At 47.1% G+C, this 17,277-nt stretch overlaps 1 protein-coding gene across 2 annotated transcripts in view; it reads left to right on the forward strand.

Moving 5' to 3' along the window:
• Positions 1-202: 202 nt before the first annotated feature.
• Positions 203-17,277, forward strand: part of COL6A6 (collagen type VI alpha 6 chain) — a 136,783-nt gene continuing 119,708 nt past the window's right edge. For both annotated transcript variants that reach the window (XM_084751672.1, XM_084751671.1), the window contains exon 1: positions 203-443. The gene's annotated coding sequence lies outside the window, so the exon portion shown is untranslated. The remainder of the gene's footprint in view (positions 444-17,277) is intronic.

Consider the following 17,277-nt stretch of genomic DNA (forward strand, 5'->3'; position numbering starts at 1 on the left):
CCACTCCAGCTCTCAGAGTGAAGGCAAGCCCAAAGCACGCCCCAACTTCCCCGCCCTCCACTTTCCCCCAGGGTCTGCAGCCCGGGGGTGTGTGTGGGGGGGACGTAAGGGCGGGGGCGGTCCACATTGCAGAGAAGAGGGCGGGGTAGTGCCAGCCGCCAAGATCACCCCCCCACCACCACTTACACTTCTGTCACCTCCCAAGGTTTGAACCGTTCACTGGGCCCTGGGGGCTACCAGGGCGGAGAGAGCAGCATTCATTTGCTGGAGCCAGGGGCGTGGGAACTACTGCCCCAAGACCCCAGAGGCCAGAGGCTTCCCCGCCTGGAGTCACTTCCAGGTTCCCCAGCTCTGCAGCCGCTTGCAATCCGCAATCCGAGGACTGTGCGCTCTAGCTGTGCACTCCACAAATCCACCCCGGGCTGGGTAGAAGTTTCCCTGAGGTAAGTCCAGAAGCCAAGGTCCTCTGGGAAAGCACAGAACAAACTTAATATACGGTCAGTGGTGGGAGGCAGTGGATCAGCACTATGAGAAAAGTTTTAGAGGACTGAGGTGAAGGAAAACGTTGTACCTAAGGTCTTAAAAGCGCCTCTTTGGGGGGGTGTTCATCCCCTCCAGACAGAGCGAGCTGCACTCCCTGGCTTCCTTAGGTGGTTTGGGGGTTTGGTTTGGTTTTGTTTTCTTCTGTATCAGGCTGTTAAGAGAATCATTCCCTGCTTTGGTTGGGAGTTCCCCACCACACACCCAGGGGGTTCTCCAGGGGTGAGAAGTGCCTTACCCAATACTGTGTCCCCACGCCCAGCACAGGGCCCCCAGCGCATGGCAGGCGCACAGGGCCACTTAACCAGGAAAAGCCACTGCCAAGCCTGCAGGAACCCAGCTTCTAAGGATCCTTGCACCATGTCACAGAAATCTATCGACCTTGGGTTTTTATTATTGTTGCTGAGGATGAGGGAGGGAGGCAGGCAGGCAAGATGTGCCTTTTAAAAATCCGTTCCCAGTGACATTCTTCTATGTGTGGAGCCCAGACTGCCTGGCTCATAACCAGCCTTGGAAGGAATTCTGGCCAGAGGAGGAAGGGAAAATCCTGGAACTAGGAAGTCATGTTCTTTTGTATGTGGCCTCGAGTGATAGGGTTTCTTTGGGCTCCTTTTTTAGAAATCTCTAGTCTGGAGGCGTTTTAAAGACGACTTTCACAAATGCTAGGGGGTCAACAGGGAGGACCAGATAGCACTGAGGAGCTGTGGGGTTGCTGATTACCTAAGACTCGAGATAGAATAGGAGAAAGCTCTTCTTAAGGGTTTTGGTTGCCAGAGTACAGCAGTCACAGCGCTCACTTGCTTTTAAAAGATTTATTTATTTGTGTGTGTGTGTGTGTGTGTGTGTGTGTGTGTGTGTGTGTGTAGGGGAATCTGCTACAGGTATGAGTGCCAGTGCCTGGGGACTCTGGAAGAGGGCTTCGAATCCCCTGGAGCTGGAGTGGCGGCAAGTGGTTGGGAGTGTAGGTACTAGGAAACCAACTTAGTCCACCATAAGAGTAGTGCAAGCTCTTAACGCCTGAGCCACCTCTAAGGCCGCCCATCATCCCTTTTTAAAGGATCTATTTGGTGAGCACCACACTTAGTTTTGTCTTGTACTTTTCTTTGCACTCATTCCCACGTGTAAGTCTTTGCTCCCTCAGTTTCTTCTGGAATATCTCTCTCCTATGCAACCTCCTCTTCTGGTGCAGGCACAATTTGTTCCTTGTCTCACCTCCAGGGGGCGCTGAGGTGCAGGACAGCCGGGGCTCTGAGCTCTTTAAGTGTGGCAGGGCACATGGGCATTTTGTTCACATGGAGATGAATCTGCAGCCAGCTCCTTCACTTCTCAGATCCTGTGCACATTTCAGCAAGTTCAGCCTTATATATCGCATTCATTTGGACACCTTGAATCTTGCGCTGCTGAGCCTGGGGACATTTACCTATTCTCAGGCTTGTGCTGCTAGGATGGCACACATTGCTCTTATTTTTTAAAATTATTTATTTAACTTTTAATCGTGCGTATGCTCTGTGTCTGTGAAGGTGCCCACAAAGGTGTCACACTCTCTGGAGCTGGAGTTACAGGCAGTTGTGAGTCACTGGCCCTGGGTGCTAGGAACTGAACTCTGGTCCTCGGCCGGAGCGGTAAGCACTCTTTAACCACTGAGCTTTCTCTCCACTTGTGGCCTCTAGAAGAGCAATACTGGCTCTTGGCTGCTGAGCCACTCTCCCATCCACACATTGCTTCTTTAAGGTGACATCTTTCAGATGCTTGGTTGGCTTTCCCCATAGACAGACCCTTGATGGGCCTGGGTAGCTTCCTAGGTGTTCTTAAAGTGAACGCATAGATTTGAACTCTTGGTTTTCATGATTTCATAGGGTTTTCTGGTTGAGGGAGAAGTTAACAATTTTCACAGGTCACCTCAGGCTACTTATGGTTTTTGTTGTTGTTGTTGTTGTATTTCATAAATCAAGGCACTTAAAAAAATGTGTGTGCACATATGTGTTTGGGTGTGGGGGATACACTTGCCAATCTCTGTGGAAGCCAGAGACTGATGTCGGTGTTTTCCTCTATCATTTTCCACCTCACTTTTGAGACAAGGCCTCTCTCTCTAAACCGAGGGCTTGCTCCTCTAGGTAGACTAGGCGGGGAGGCCCCTTGGGTCCTGCTGCCTTTTTCTCCCTCACTGGAGTTATAGAGGCATCACTGATGTGCCAGGAGTTTGCGTGGATGCAGACATCTGCACACAGGTCTCTCTGCTTCTGCCACAGATACTTTACTCACTGAGTTGGTTCTCTGGCCTCTACTGTGAAGTCCCAAGTATGCCAGCATGAATTTACACTGTTCTGCTTGTCGGTCAGTGTCTTCACAGTTAGGGCCATGTGCACCAAGAGCCAGAAAGTTAAAACGAAGGCTTGAAACAAAAAGCTTTAAATGTTCTCGTCGGTCTAAGAAAAACCTGCCATTTCCTTCCCATCCTTTCAAAACGTCAGAAATGCAGAGGAGGAAGCGGTGAGATGGCTCAGTGGGTAAAGACGATTGCCAAGCTTGGAGACCTGGGCTCCAGCCAGCCAGACCCACACGACAGAGAGAGAGAACCAACGCCCTCGGGTTGTCCCCTGACTCCACATGTGCATATACACCATGGCATGCTCACAAAATGTGTGCACATGTGCAAACATGGACAGACAGACACACACACACACGCAACACACATGCACACATGCATACACGCACGCACACTCAAGTGGAATGTAAAATGAGTGAAGGAAACAAGGAAAGGAGGGCGAGAAACTGGGCCATGGGTTCCTTTCCACTCATAAGTTTGGTATACTTAAATGCTGTGCCATAAGAAATCAAATTTTATGATGCTCATAAAATTTTTGTTAAGCATTCATTAGGGAATACACTTTTGCTTCAGGAATAAAATCTTTTGGTTTTGCTAAGTCTTCTAGTGACATAATTCTCCAAGAATATTATTATTAAATGTAAAATACAATTTTCTTGTCTCGGTCTCTTCAGAGAGTGTACTTTTTTTTTTTAAGGTTTAGTATTTGCAATATCAGTGCAGGGAATTTTATTTACTTATGTATGAAGTACTGATAGCGCTAATTAAGTCACCGCATAGCGATCAGGCTACAAGAACTATGAGTAGAAACAGGAACATTATCTCTTCCTCCGTGTACATTGTGTACTACGGAGTCCTGTGGTATATATAAAACTCTTCAAGATGGTGGTTAAACCCTCAGTAAATATGCCCTGGATCAGAATGTCTCAAAAGCTAAAAATGATGCTGTTAAAAAATATTCCAAGGTAAAGAAATAAGGTGCAAACGGATGGATTGTGCATTTGAAAGTGACGGACACTCACTTTGACAGGCCCAAGAAACAAGTCGGGTGACTGTTACATTTTCCCCCTTTTACTTATTTCTTCTTCTTCTTCTTCTTCTTCTTCTTCTTCTTCTTCTTCTTCTTCTTCTTCTTCTTCTTCTTCTGCTCCTTCTCCTCCTTCTCCTTCTCCTTCTCCTTCTCCTTCTCCTTCTCCTTCTTCTTCTTCTCCTTCTTCTTCTTCCTTCTTCTTTTTGCTGTTTTTGTTTAATTTGTTTGCTTGAAGACAGAATTGGTCCATGCAGTCCCGGCCAAGCTGAAACTTACTACTACATACGCCATGGCATGCTCACAAAATGTGTACACACGTGCAAACTCATAGAAGCCCTCCTGCCTCCTGAACACTGGGTGACAGGCGTGCACTACCACGCCCAGCATACTTATTCTTTTACGTGTGACATGAACATGACTTTTCCTTGGTGATTAAGTGCTGGATAAAGTATTTTTAAATTTCTTATCATATTTGTGTGTGTGTGTGTGTGTGTGTGTGTGTGTGTGTGTGTGTGTGTAGGTGCTACCGAGAAGCCATTACACATAGGCGGAGGTCAGAAGGCAGCTTCCTGAATTGGTCCTCTCCTTCCACAGTCTCTACCTGGAGACTAAACTCAGGTTGCCAGGCTTGCTTGGTGACTTCTAACCCATGTCCCCAGCCCTCTCTTGACATTTCCCGCTTGTTGTGACTGCTGGTTTTTCACAGTAAGGAGTGGCCTAAGTTTGCCCTCCAACAGGCCTACTTTTGAGTGACAGATGATCCAGATGAACCCTGACCTTGACTTCTTGGAGCCTTTCTTTGTTCACTTGTCCCGTGTAAAAGCAAGGCCTTCAGAAGGAGTGAGAAAATTGAGCTCTTTGTAAAATGCCAAGTACAAGGGCACTCTCCAGCAGGAAGGTGACAGGAAAGCCATCAGGCAGACACCACTGTTTGGGACAACTCTGTCTCTGTTAAAGCCAGTGAATGACTTGTCTCCATGCAGTGTATACATAGCACACGACGAGCAGAGAGTGCAAGTGCAATCTCTCTCTCTTTCCTGGAAGCAGCCCAGTTCATAAAGATTGGTTTTAAAAACTCAGGCATGCAGCTATCCTGGATGAGATGCTGCCTGGAGCAGAGGTGGGAAGGCAGGGGACGGGTGTCTCTACTGATCTCACAGTATATGTCCTCATATCTTTTTGTTTGTTTGTTTGTTTCTTAACAATTAAACTTTATTATGCAACCCAACTAGCTAACACAAAAGGGAAAAAAGGTTAATGGCAAACAAGAGTGAACCTTCCGGTATCTATTCCATGGAACAGGTCCCTAGGTGTCTCTGGCCTGCATGCTGGTCCAGCCTGTTCGCTGATCCTCTTCCCGATCCATATGTCTGCTTTTTTTGTTTTGGTTTGTTTTTTTGGGTTTGTTTGTTTGTTTGTCTGGGGGGGAAGGTTAGAGACAGGGTTTCTCTGTGGTGTAGCCTTGCCTATCCTGGACTCCCTTTGTCAACCAGGCTGGCCTTGAACTCATAAAGATCCACCTGCCTCTGCCTCCCAAGTGCTGGGATTAAAGGCATGTGCCACCATGCCTGCCTATGTCCTCATATCTTAAACTATGATTTGAGGAAACTTTTTTCCAGAGAAATAAAATTATTCCCATAGGTAGGTGACTTTTTTAAAAAAATGTGTTTGAGGGGCTGAACATCACTGACTCCTCTAGCAAAGGACCTGGGTTCAATTCTAAGCACCCACATGGCAGCTCATAACCATCTGTGACTCCAGTCCAGAGGACCTAATGCCTTCTTCTGGCCTCTGCTGGCACCAGGCCCACACATGTGGTGCACAGACTTGCATGCAGGTGAAACACCCATAGACATAGAACAAAGTAAAACAATGAAGCACATTTGCTGCTTTTGATTCCATGGGCCGTGTTCTGTGATGCTGGAGATATCTTTGCAGTCCATCCTCCAACTCCCACGCCTACTCCCCTGTATGTCGGTTGATGCCAGGGGCCTCCTTCAACTGCTCTCTCCATGTAGTTTCGAGACAAGTCTCTCAGTAACCTCAGCTAGGCTACTCAGCAAGCCTCGAGGAACTGCCGTCTCTGCCTCCCCAGCACAGAGACTATGGTCATGTGACTTCTTATGCAGTGGGCGGGGGACCCCAAACCCAGTTCTTCATGCCAGCGCTGCAGGCACTTTAGCCCCTAAGCCCTTTCCCAGACTGTCAGCAGAAGGGATGATGGCATAATGTAAAACTGCCATGGTATGGTGATGAACACCCGAAATCCCGTCCCTCGGAAGCCAGAAGCCCAAGGACAAGGAGTTCAAGGCTAACCTCAACTACATATGAGTTCGAGGCCAGCTAGGGTGACATGGGACACTGGCTAAATAAAGAGACAAACAAGTGAACAAACAAAAATTCTTCCCTGAGGATGAGGTACAGCCGCCGCATTCAGAATGTCTATTGGGGTACAAGATGTCTGAGGATGTCAAAAAGAGAGTCGTGGTGTGCACCTACAGTTTCAAGGTTTTAAAGCAGTTTTCCTTTGCAACCCCAAGCTCTTCAAGAGTAAAAGAGTAAGACACAGAGATCATTTGCCACATTGTGGGTAATTAAGAGGCACACTTAATGAAGAAATAATAGTCTCTGCCTCAGTCACTCTCTCCGCTTCTCACCCTCCTCCTAAGTCTGCTCTTGGAGTGAGCTCACAGCGTTGGCATGGGGATTTGGAAGAGATACCCAAGGGCAGAAACGGATGCTGTGTAGCCAACACAAATCATACGCCAGCTGAAAACATGTCCTGTGCTTTTCTTATCCCTAATGTTTCCCACGGTACCTGTCACTTAATAGGTATTAATAAATAGTAAATTAGATTTCCAAATCTGCCTGGGGTGTGTGTCTTCTTGAAAGCTGGGGCAGATGCTCTGAGAGAGTCCTGTAACATGCAAAGCTTCATGGTGCTCTGAGCATCCTTAAGCCGGCCGACCTGGGGAAAACTACAGACATGCAAAGTCTCGGGCAGGATAAGGAAAATATCACCATTCACAGGAAGGGCAGCCTAGCCAAAGCCAGAAGCTGCCAGTCTACCATCAGGACTGAGACCCTCACCTCTGTGTGTCCTCTTGAGCAGCTGAGATAATGCGCAGTTAAGTACTTTTTATGGTTCCAAATGACAAGTCTACGGAAATTTTCTGCCTTACTTTTGGCATGGAGAGGAACGTTTTGCTCCAAATGTTCGGATAATAGAAGAAAGAGAAGAAAAAAATAATAAAGCATAAAAAATGAATTTAGTTTAGTTCTCCTTAGCTCACGAGGTCTCAAGTGAACTCTCAACTCTTTAAGCATTTACAGCTTTGGATCAGGACTCAGAGCTGTGCATACCAGATGCACTCTAACCCTTAGAGCGGGGGAAGGTTTTGCCAGAATTAGTTGACAAAGGCATTTGTGTTGGCTTGAAAAATCATAAACTAATCATTCATTGAGTCCTTAAAAACAGTTTGATTAATGTTTGGCAAGAAATTCTGCCCCAAAGTCTCTATCATGTGAGTCCAAACGCAAGTGAACTTTGAAGTTCATAGCAAGCCATCATCATATTTGGTTATTATTGTTAAGTGAGGAAGAAAAAAAAACATACAGCACATCAGATGGTCCACAAACATCTTTTGGTACTCCTGCCTCACCCCAAGATCACTTTCTACCTTTTTTTGGGGGGGGGCACATTTAGAATTTAGAATGCTAAGACAACAAGCTTTAAGGGAGGGTTCTTGACCTCAGGGTCCAGCCTTGCTCTACTGGCTGGCGGATGACGTCAGAGCCCTGGCCTTGTGCGCTCTCTCTCTTCCCCCCCCCTCTCTCTCTCTCTCTCTCTCTCTCTCTCTCTCTGTTAGTGTTCAGTGCATTCTGCAGGCTTCGTGCATGTAGCACCGGTGGTTTTTGCCTGAGCGTTTTCTCAGCATTGCAGGACTCATGCAGGGCAGGGTTGGGGAGTTAGCAATCCTGGGAGTAGTGCTGTAACATCAGGTTAAAGTTGGTGAGGGAATACTCCATCTTTGTGAACAGCTTCCTAGATTTGCCAAGGTGGCCAATTTTGCCCAGGTGGCCAAGGGAACAGAGTTCCAGGTGTACACAGTGGCAGGTGGCCAAGGGAGCAGAGTTCCAGGTGTGCACAGTGGCAGGTGGCCAAGGGAGCAGAGCTCCAGGTATGCACAGTGGCAGATTACCTGCATATTAACATCGATTTCCTTCCCTCTCCTCTGTCTTCTTTTCCCAGTATCATGCTTCTAGGAATCACTTCCCAAATAATCAATTCTCCTGGCTAATTTTTGTTGTCAATGTGAACACAGTCTAGAGTGATCTCAGTCGAACAATTGCCTCAATAGGACTGGCCTTAGGCCATCTCTGTGAGAGGTTATCTTAATTTACGATTGATGTGGAAGGACTCAGCCCACTGGAGGCGTCACCAATCCCTAGGCAGGTGGGCTTGGGCTATATAAGGATGCTATCTGAGAGCAAGTCAGTGACCAACCAGTAAGCAGTATTCATCCATGGTTCTTGCTTCAGTGTCTGCCCTGACTTCCTTTAGTCGTAAACCGTGACCCGGAAGTACAAACAAAATAAACTTCAATATCCTCTCAGTTGCTTTTGGTCAGAGTGCCTTATCATAGAAACAGAAAGCAAACTAGGATACATGGTCATGTGAATTCTTGTTCAGGGTCTGCTTTGGGGAAAAACTCTTGCCTAGGGAGACTTTACTCTCTCCCACCTCCTGGCATTTACGCTTGGGATTTCCTCTGCCCAGGACAGTATTGTTTTCTAGACTCCAAGGCCTGGCTAACTACTTCTGTCCCTTATTAGCATAAGTACTAAATATTTATGCCTATTCCTAAGAGAAGCATTATTGGATTCCATCTATTTGGAATAGGCACAGTGCCCCGATCCTCTTTAATCACATTGCTCTCCCGTATACTGATTGCTTTGAGTGTGTGTGTGTGTGTGTGTGTGTGTGTGTGTGTGTGTGTGTGTGTGTTCTCCAGCCCAGCCTCACCTCTAGTCACTCAGTAGATGCTCTGCCAGTATCTGCAGATGAATAAAGGAGCTGACATCAGGGTCTTTACTAGCTGGCACTGGCAACTCACAGACACTCTTTGAGCTTAACTTTCCCACTGACAATGTGATAATGAAACAGTACCCAAGCTAGGAAGAATCTGATGAAATTATGGTTTGGGGGGTCTCTGGCATGCACGCAATTGCTATTTAATAATGCTTACTTTGGAGCCAACAAGATAAGGAGATGCTTGAGTTCACCCTGTGACACTTTGAGGTAGGTAAGGCCGTGTTCCAGGAGGTGAAGGCTGAAGGCCAGAGGCAGAAAGGCATTGGTAAGCTACCTAAAATACATGCCTGTCTTTTCAAACCTAGTGTGGGCTATTGGGAAAGCAAGTCCTAACATAACTCTCTCATGGTTTCCTCAAATTATCCTTCCTCCCAGCTGCCAACCTCTGCCTTCCCTGGGTCAGAGGCAGACACGTGGAGCTATTTCTAAGCGGTTTTGTCTCCATAGGCTGCCTCCCCACTGAGAATGCTGCTTGGCAGTTCCCCCTTTTCCCTGATTACTGTCATCATTCTGTGGTGGGGGGCCATTAGGCATCTAATTGTTGGGTCTCCGGGGAACTGTTGCCAGGGTGCTCCTAAAATGCGAGGCACATTTGCAGGTGATTTAGCTGCCTGGGGATGCACACAGTAAATGAATTCCCAGGCTTGCAATAGTGGGCAAAGAAGGTAAAAGAAAAAACAACTCAGATGCCTGCAGTGGGCAGCCCAGTGAAGAACACAACTGAGGTGGAAGTGGAGATAATAGCCCTCCAGGGAGGGTCAGGCTTTGAGGGACTTTTAGGTGTATTTGACAAGTTGCTGCCTTGGCACACTCACCTCAGGATCTGTAACTAGACTGTTTTCAAGCTGGCAGAGCCAGAGACACCAAAAACTTTGCGGCCCCAGCCCCACCCCTGTGTCTGTAGAGCCAATAATTATGGGACACACAGTCACTTGTAAGGAACAGTCACTATAAAGAAAATAGGTAAATTAATGATTAGTGATGTCTATATTAGATTCTCACCCCATTTTCTCAGATAGACCTGACTAGATAAATCCACAAATACTTATTCTTTAAATAGTTTAAAGAATGCTTTAAATAGTTGCTCCCTCACTCCCCAAGCCTGAGGTTTTCATTTATCTGCCAAGTTACTACTTCCTTGGTGCTCCAGCAAGCCTCTCCACTACTCCTTTCCTCTTCTTTGTATTTGTATGTGTGTATGTGGGTGGTATGTATGTGTATGTGTGCTTGCATGGATGTGTGTGTACACATGTGTGTATGTACACATGTGTGTGTACACATGTGTGTGCACGTGTGTGCGCACGTGTGTGTACACGTGTATGTGTGCACATGTGTGTGGAGGTCTGAAGTTGATACGGAGTGTCCTCAGTTGTTCTTGCGTATATTGATTGAGGTGGGGGAGGAGCATCTCCTCTTAACCAGAAGCTCACCACTCGGGCTAGTTTTAGCCAGCATTACCAGGGATCCCCTGTCTCTGCTTCCCAAATTCTGGGATAAGCATGATATATTGCCTGCTCAGCTTTTACACGGCTACTGGGGGGCTCTAAACCCCACTCCTGTTCACATAGCAAGCATCTTCTCCATGGAACCATCTCCATGGCCTCTGGCCCTCTTATTATTATTATTTTTTTAATTTTAAGGAGAAAATTGCCATAGATGTAGTTCTTTGTTTGTTTGTTTGTTTTTGCTGTCACCTGAGGCAGCTGACACAGCAGGGGTCAAGCTGTGCAGGGCCCTGGATATGCACAGGGCATCTGTGCTCTCCTAGCCCCTGTACCTGCTGAACTCCTTACTGGAAAGACAGCTTGCTGAAATGTAGAGGCTCAGTGCTAGAGATGGCCTGGGCCACCCCTAGGAGAAGGAGCTGGGGTCTTCAGGTCTTCACAAAGGGTATCTTTGAGTCTTCAACCCACAGAGTCTTCTGTCAGTGAACACAGAGCCTCCAAAGTACCATATGTACCAGTGCTAGCCCTCACTCCCAAATAAAACCAGGTTAACTGATGATTCGTGACATGCATGTTAGGGTCCCAAGGAATAGTTACTCCTCAGACCACCTCTGGTCAGTTGGAAAGATCTGAATTCGGGATGCAGCCAGCCATCGGCCTTGACCACTAGTCTACCCTGCAAGGAACAGCGGGAAATGCTTGCAAGCCTAGAAGCGTTATGCTGACACTTGAGTTAACATTCTTGCATGGGCAGAACAGTAGCTCAGACTTCGTTCTTTCACGGTAAGGGAAAGTTTTCCATAAGTGGGTATTTTGTTTGCTTGTTTGTTTTTTAGAAGAAAAGGAAGGAGTGGTGAACTTAGTCTGGACATAAAGCTCCGGGCCTGGGATCCAGCTCTCAGTGGTAAGGTGAGCATGAGCCTGGGGTTTGACTCCTCAGCACTGGAGGAAAACCCTCAGCGGCTCGAACCTCTGCCATTGAAACTGACTTTGCTTAATATTTCCAGAAATCTTGCCTCATGTTATTGTGTGGCTTAAAGAAGAGACTTAATAAATCATCTCAGAGCCTTAATTTTTGTAAGGAAAAATGAGTAGGTTTCTCCCCCTAGTTCCCTCTCCCCCCCCCCCCCCCCCAGTTAAAGTCCTCTCACAATCTAGGAATAAAGACACAAATCATGAAGGAGTCTGGCCGCCTCCTTGGATCCAGCTTCATTCAGGGCCATGGTTGCTAATTTCATGTCACCTTGATACAAGTAGAGTCATTAGAGATGAAGGGACCTCAGATGAGAAAATGCCCCCACCTGGTTGGCCTGCAGGCAGGACAGTGATCCTTTTTTTTTTAATCGATGGATGATCAATGTATATGTGGGGGGAGGGGAGGGCACAGCTCATGTGGACAGTGCCACTACTGGGCTACTTGACCCTGGGTATACAAGAAAGGCTGATCAGTTCATGAGGAGCAAGCCAGTGAGTAACTTTACTCCATAGTCTCTGAGTAGGTCCCTGCTTCCAGCTTCCTGCCCCTGACTTCTCTCAGCAATGGAGAGCAACCTGGAAGTAATGGCAAAATCAACCCTTTCTTCCCCGCATTGTTTTTGGTCATGGTGTTTTATTGTAGAATAAAAACCCTAGCACCTTTCTCTATGTTCTGTCATGTAGATGCACTTTGTCACTCCTACTCTCATGGCGTGTGTGTGTGTGTGTGTGTGTGTGTGTGTGTGTGTGTGTGTGTGCTTGCATGGATGTGTGGAGGTCTGAAGTTGATACGGAGTGTCCTCAGTTGTTCTGTATTATTTCAGGAGCTGAGCATCAGTCTTCATTTTTTCTATGAAACCATCGCTCATTGGCTTACAACTTGGCTAGGCTGGGCTGGATGGCCAGCAAGCCCCAGGGATCTGCCCAGCTCCTTTCTAGCCCTGCAATTATAAGTGCAGGCTACTGTGCCAGGCCTTTCACTTGTTTTGTCTGTGTGAGGCTCTGAAGACCAAAGCCGGCTTCTCATGCTCACACGGAAGTGCTTTACCAACTGAGGCATCTGCCCAGCTCTCTTTTGATTTCTTGACTACACTATTTTCATCCCCACCTCAGAGCCTTTGTTTGAGCAATCCCTGCTCCTCAGCCAACACTGCACTCCTCCTGGCCTGGTGCACTCAAGCCACTCTTTCAGCCTTGTGTTCTCCTCCAAGCAAGCCGCCGTCCCTGATCTCCCTGAAATAAGTAATTCTTACTACGTCATGACTTATATCATCTCAGTACAGAATAACAATAAATGTTTATTCAGTGTTCTTTTATGTTCAAAGTCTATTATAGATGATTGAAAATTATATGGACAGAGTCTTATTTCCAGATAGCAAATAAACAATAGAGAGGTCAGCAGGTAGCTTCTGAGTGGAATTCAACACCGCCTTAGATGGATTAAGGGGCTGGTAACTGACTCTATGGGTTGGGCAGGTGATTATAGGTGAGCAGAAAAGATTCTCTGGGAAGGCGACATTTGAGCAGAGATCAAGGTCTGTGGGTGTCAGTGTCTCAACATTTATGAGTGACTATGGGACCAAATGAAGCCATCTGGAGCCATATCCAGGTGCATTGTACGGGGGATCCCTTTAAGCAGGGGAATGATCCAAGTGAGGTAAGAATGAAGTTCAGTTCAGCCCGACATGGTTAACCAGTCCTGGGACAAACTTCTGGGGTCTGACACCAGGTGCTTTATTTTAGCCATGTTTAAGCACAGAACAGTTTTGGGGAAAAAAGTTTCCTGATGTCAATTTACTCAGTCCTGTGTATAGGGCAAAATTTAAGAGTGTTTACATTGAAGCTCTTTTCAAAATAGGCATGGCTTCTTCCATAAAGATGGGTTCTACGGACTCAGAAACAGTGCTCAAGATGAAGCTCTAGGGAGGAGGATTGAGGTAAACATGACTGTGGGAGTCAGGATTGGTCTGGAGCTAAGATAAGATAAGTAACATAAGTGTTACTCAGGCTGTTGTAAGTACAAGTGACATCTCTCATAAGGATGGGTTTTGTGGACTGAGAAGCAATGCTCAAAATATAGGGGAAAGTCAAGGATAAACAACCATAATATTCTGGAGGATTCTGGTGAAGCCAGGCCCTAAAGATAGTGAAAGACCAACAGGTTGTAAACTACGTCCTTTCCCAGAGTTCCTTCCTCTGAGGAAAACAAGCCTGCACTGGCATGCTCAGGGAACAAGGAGGCCAGGGTGGCTGGAGTGGAGGGGTGGGAGGAAAAGTCCAGCGAATGAGATCGGGGCCCACAGGGCGTGTACCATGCGGATCCTCATGGGCCTTCCAGAACTGCCCTTTAGTCTAAGCATGATGGAAGGTCACCAGAGACTGTGCACACAGCGCTTATTGACCCAATTTATAGTCCTCAAAAAAAAAAAAAAAAGATTTCTGAGTGTAGATTAGATCGGCGGCTGTGCTACTGAAGTAGTCCAGCTAGAAGCAACGGTGACATGGATGTAGCTGGGGTCTGGCATTTGGAATGTATTTTGAAGGTATGGGTCACAAGACTTGTTGATGGCTTAACTGTGAGGCGTCAGAGGAAACCTTTCCCTGTATGCGCTGTGGTTGTAATTTCATATTTAGTGCACCTCTCCCCACCCCCCAGACACCTTATTTCTTCAGTTGACCAAAAGCTTCATGAGGGCAGAACCCGTGCTCGGTTGTGTCTCTGTTCCCTACCACACTGCCTGTTATGTAGTACGTGCCTGGTGCCTAGAGCACAGGAGAGCTGGCCCTACCCCTCACCAGCCCACGGTGGTGCAGAGCAGGTGGTGGCCTGGAGACAGGAGAACTAACACCCTGTCCCACTCGGGTCATCACACGGCTGTCCTCAACTGATGGTGGCTTCTGGGGCAGATGCAGGGGGAGAAAGAACCATCTTCCTTTGGGGGCTGGCCATGAGAAATTTGACCATGCTCCAGTGAATATGTGGACCACACAGAATGGGCTTGTTTTTTTTCTTTGCTGGGGCTGGGGAGGAGGTCACCGGAAAGGGAGATGGGTGTGGGAAGACCGGGAGTGGGTGTGATAGGACACATGGTGTGAAATCCCCAAATAATAATAATAATAATAAAAATCACTTGAGTGAGAGAATGAATGGTAACTGATTGACTAAAGCTGTAAACCAAGATTTATTTTATTCTACAGATGGGAAATGAGCCTCTCGGGGTTTAGGTTGAGACGGTAACCTAGGATCTCCCAGTGTAGACTAGAGCCTGTGCGTCTACACTCCTTCATGAGGTGTTCGCTCTTTCAGTTGAGTTCCTTTAAGCCTCACTGCTCTTTATCAGCAGGGGGAAGGGCTGACTAAGATGCACGCAGAATAAACTCCTTGGATGGCCTGTTTAGCTAGGCGCCTATCCACGCCAGCAACATACTCCACTTACTTTGGAGATAAGTTTTCACTCTGTGTGTGTGTGTGCGCGTGCGTGCGTGTGTGTGTGTGTGTGTGTGTGTGTGTGTGTGTGTGTGTGCATGTGTGTGTGTGCATGTGTATGTGTGTGTGAGTATATGTGTGTGAGACTGTGCATGAGTGTGTGTGTATCTGTGTGTGTCTGTGTGTGTGAGAGACTGTGTATGTGTGAGACTGTGTGTGAGAGTGTGTGTGTCTATGTGTCTGTGTGTGTAAGTGTGTGTGTGAGTATGTTGTGTGTGTGTGAGAGAGAGAGAGAATATGTGTGTGAGACTGTGTGTGAGTGTGTGTGTATCTGTGTGTGTGAGAGACTGTATGTGTGAGACTGTGTAAGTGTGAGTGTGTGTGTGTGTCTATGTGTCTGTGTGTGTGAGTGTGTGAGTGTGTGTGTGAGTGTGTCTGTGTGTACCTGTGCGTGTGGGGGCCAGATGTCCACACTGGAATGCCTTCCTCATGACCCTCCCCTTTTTTTTGAGACGGAGTCTCTTGTTGAAGCTAGATATCACCCTGCCTAGCCTGGCTGGCCGAGGAACTCCAGGCATCCTCCTGTCTCCACTGCCCAGCCCTGAGATCACAGACAAACACTGCTGAGTCACCCTTTCCTCATGGGTGCTGGTGATCAGAACTCGTCTGCAGCAAGCACCTCACCACCTGATCTGTCTCTCCAGCCCTTGTCTTCCTGAATCCTGTTTCCTTCCCAGTGTAGGGCATCTGTGTTAGCTCTCGATGCAGGCACCTAAGGGAAGTCAGCCTAAGCCATCTGACCCGAGTCCTGTTTTGATCAATACTATGGATCTCTTGCCAGTCACCGCTGGGGTACTTAATCTCTACGCAATAAGTTAACCATTCAAGATCGTTCCTCCCAAGGGCATTTGGAGAGAGTCAGTTGAAGAGCACTCCCATCGAGAGGGAACAGGGAGCACAGCCATCGAGAGGGAGCGGATAGCACAGCCTGCCCTTCCTCTGCTCTCTTCATCCAAAGCAGCTGCCTGCAAAGTAACTTTCTCAGGCAGGATCACATTCTGGGCATTCTAATTAAATCCCTGATAGAGATAGCTATTTCATTTAGTGAACAGCTGGTGAAATTGGATCCTTGCTCTGCAGAGGTTTCCCAAAGCACTTGAAAATTTCTGTGTGACTGAATAGTAATTTTTAGCCCTAGAACACAAAGGGGGGGGGGTTAAAGCTTAACCGACCTGCTCTTCATTCCAGGCCTCCAAGGCACTACCCACCCCCTTGGTGTAAAGCTTCCTAATAACTTACTTCATTTATTACATTTCCTCTTTTGGTTATTTCCTACTTGCTAAGTCAGTGTCGTTTTCGTGTGTGTGTGTGTGTGTGTGTGTGTGTGTGTGTGTGTGTTACATGTGGTATAAGTGGTGCATGTTGTTCATGTGTCATACATGCATGTATATATAGTGTACTTGTGTGTGCATGTATGTGTTGTACATGTGGATAAGTAGATACTGTATGGGTGTTGTTTACATGTGTGTATACATGTATTGTACATGCACAGTGTCTGTATGTATATTATAGATGTGTGCATATGTATATGCGTGTGTTATATGTGTTGTACTGTGTTCACTTGTATGTCAGAGTGCGCTTGCTCATGTGTGCACATGTGAGGGCCAGAGATCAACTTCTGATGTCTTCCCTATTACTCTGCAGTACTGTCTGGAGACCAGGTCTCTGACGGAACTGAAGTTAGCCATTTGTGATAATTGACCGGCCAGTGAGAGCCTGGGGTCTGCTGTCTCTACTACTCCCATTGCTCCCCATGCTGGGGTTTCAGATGTGTGCTATGAGCCTGGCTTTTACATGGGGGTTGGAGATTTGACCTCAGGTGCCTGTGCTTTCCTGACAAGCGCTTTACCCATTGAGCCATCTCCCAGCCCTGATTTATGCTTTGCTTGTTTGCTTTTGAAATGGGGTCTCACATAGCCCAGGTTGAACTCAAATTCCCCACATTGCTAAGGATGACCTTGAATTCTTGACCCTCCCGATTTCACCTCCATGTACTAGGATTGCAAGCACGTGTCACTATGTCCAGCAGATTTACAGTTTATAGCCATTTTACATGCCAATCTCATGAGGCTGCCAGTCTCAGGGAGAGGCAGACATCAGAGAGAAAAGTACTCCAAGGATGTCTAGTCACAGATTTGAATGGTGCTTTGAGACACTAGGAGGGAAAACTCAGAAAGAGGACCTTATTTAATGGAGAAGAACCAAGCAGTGGTAGCACATGCCTTTAAATCCCTGCTCTTGGGAGGCAGAGGCAGGCGGATCACTGTGAGTTCGAGGTCAGCCTGGTCTACAAAGTGAATCCAGGACAGCCAAGGCTACACAGAGAAACCCTGTCTCGAAAAACCAAAACCAAAACCAAAACCAAAAACAAACAAACAA

The sequence above is a fragment of the Acomys minous genome (assembly GCF_964271855.1).
Source record: "Acomys minous genome assembly, chromosome: 13".
Taxonomy (NCBI): domain Eukaryota; kingdom Metazoa; phylum Chordata; class Mammalia; order Rodentia; family Muridae; genus Acomys; species Acomys minous.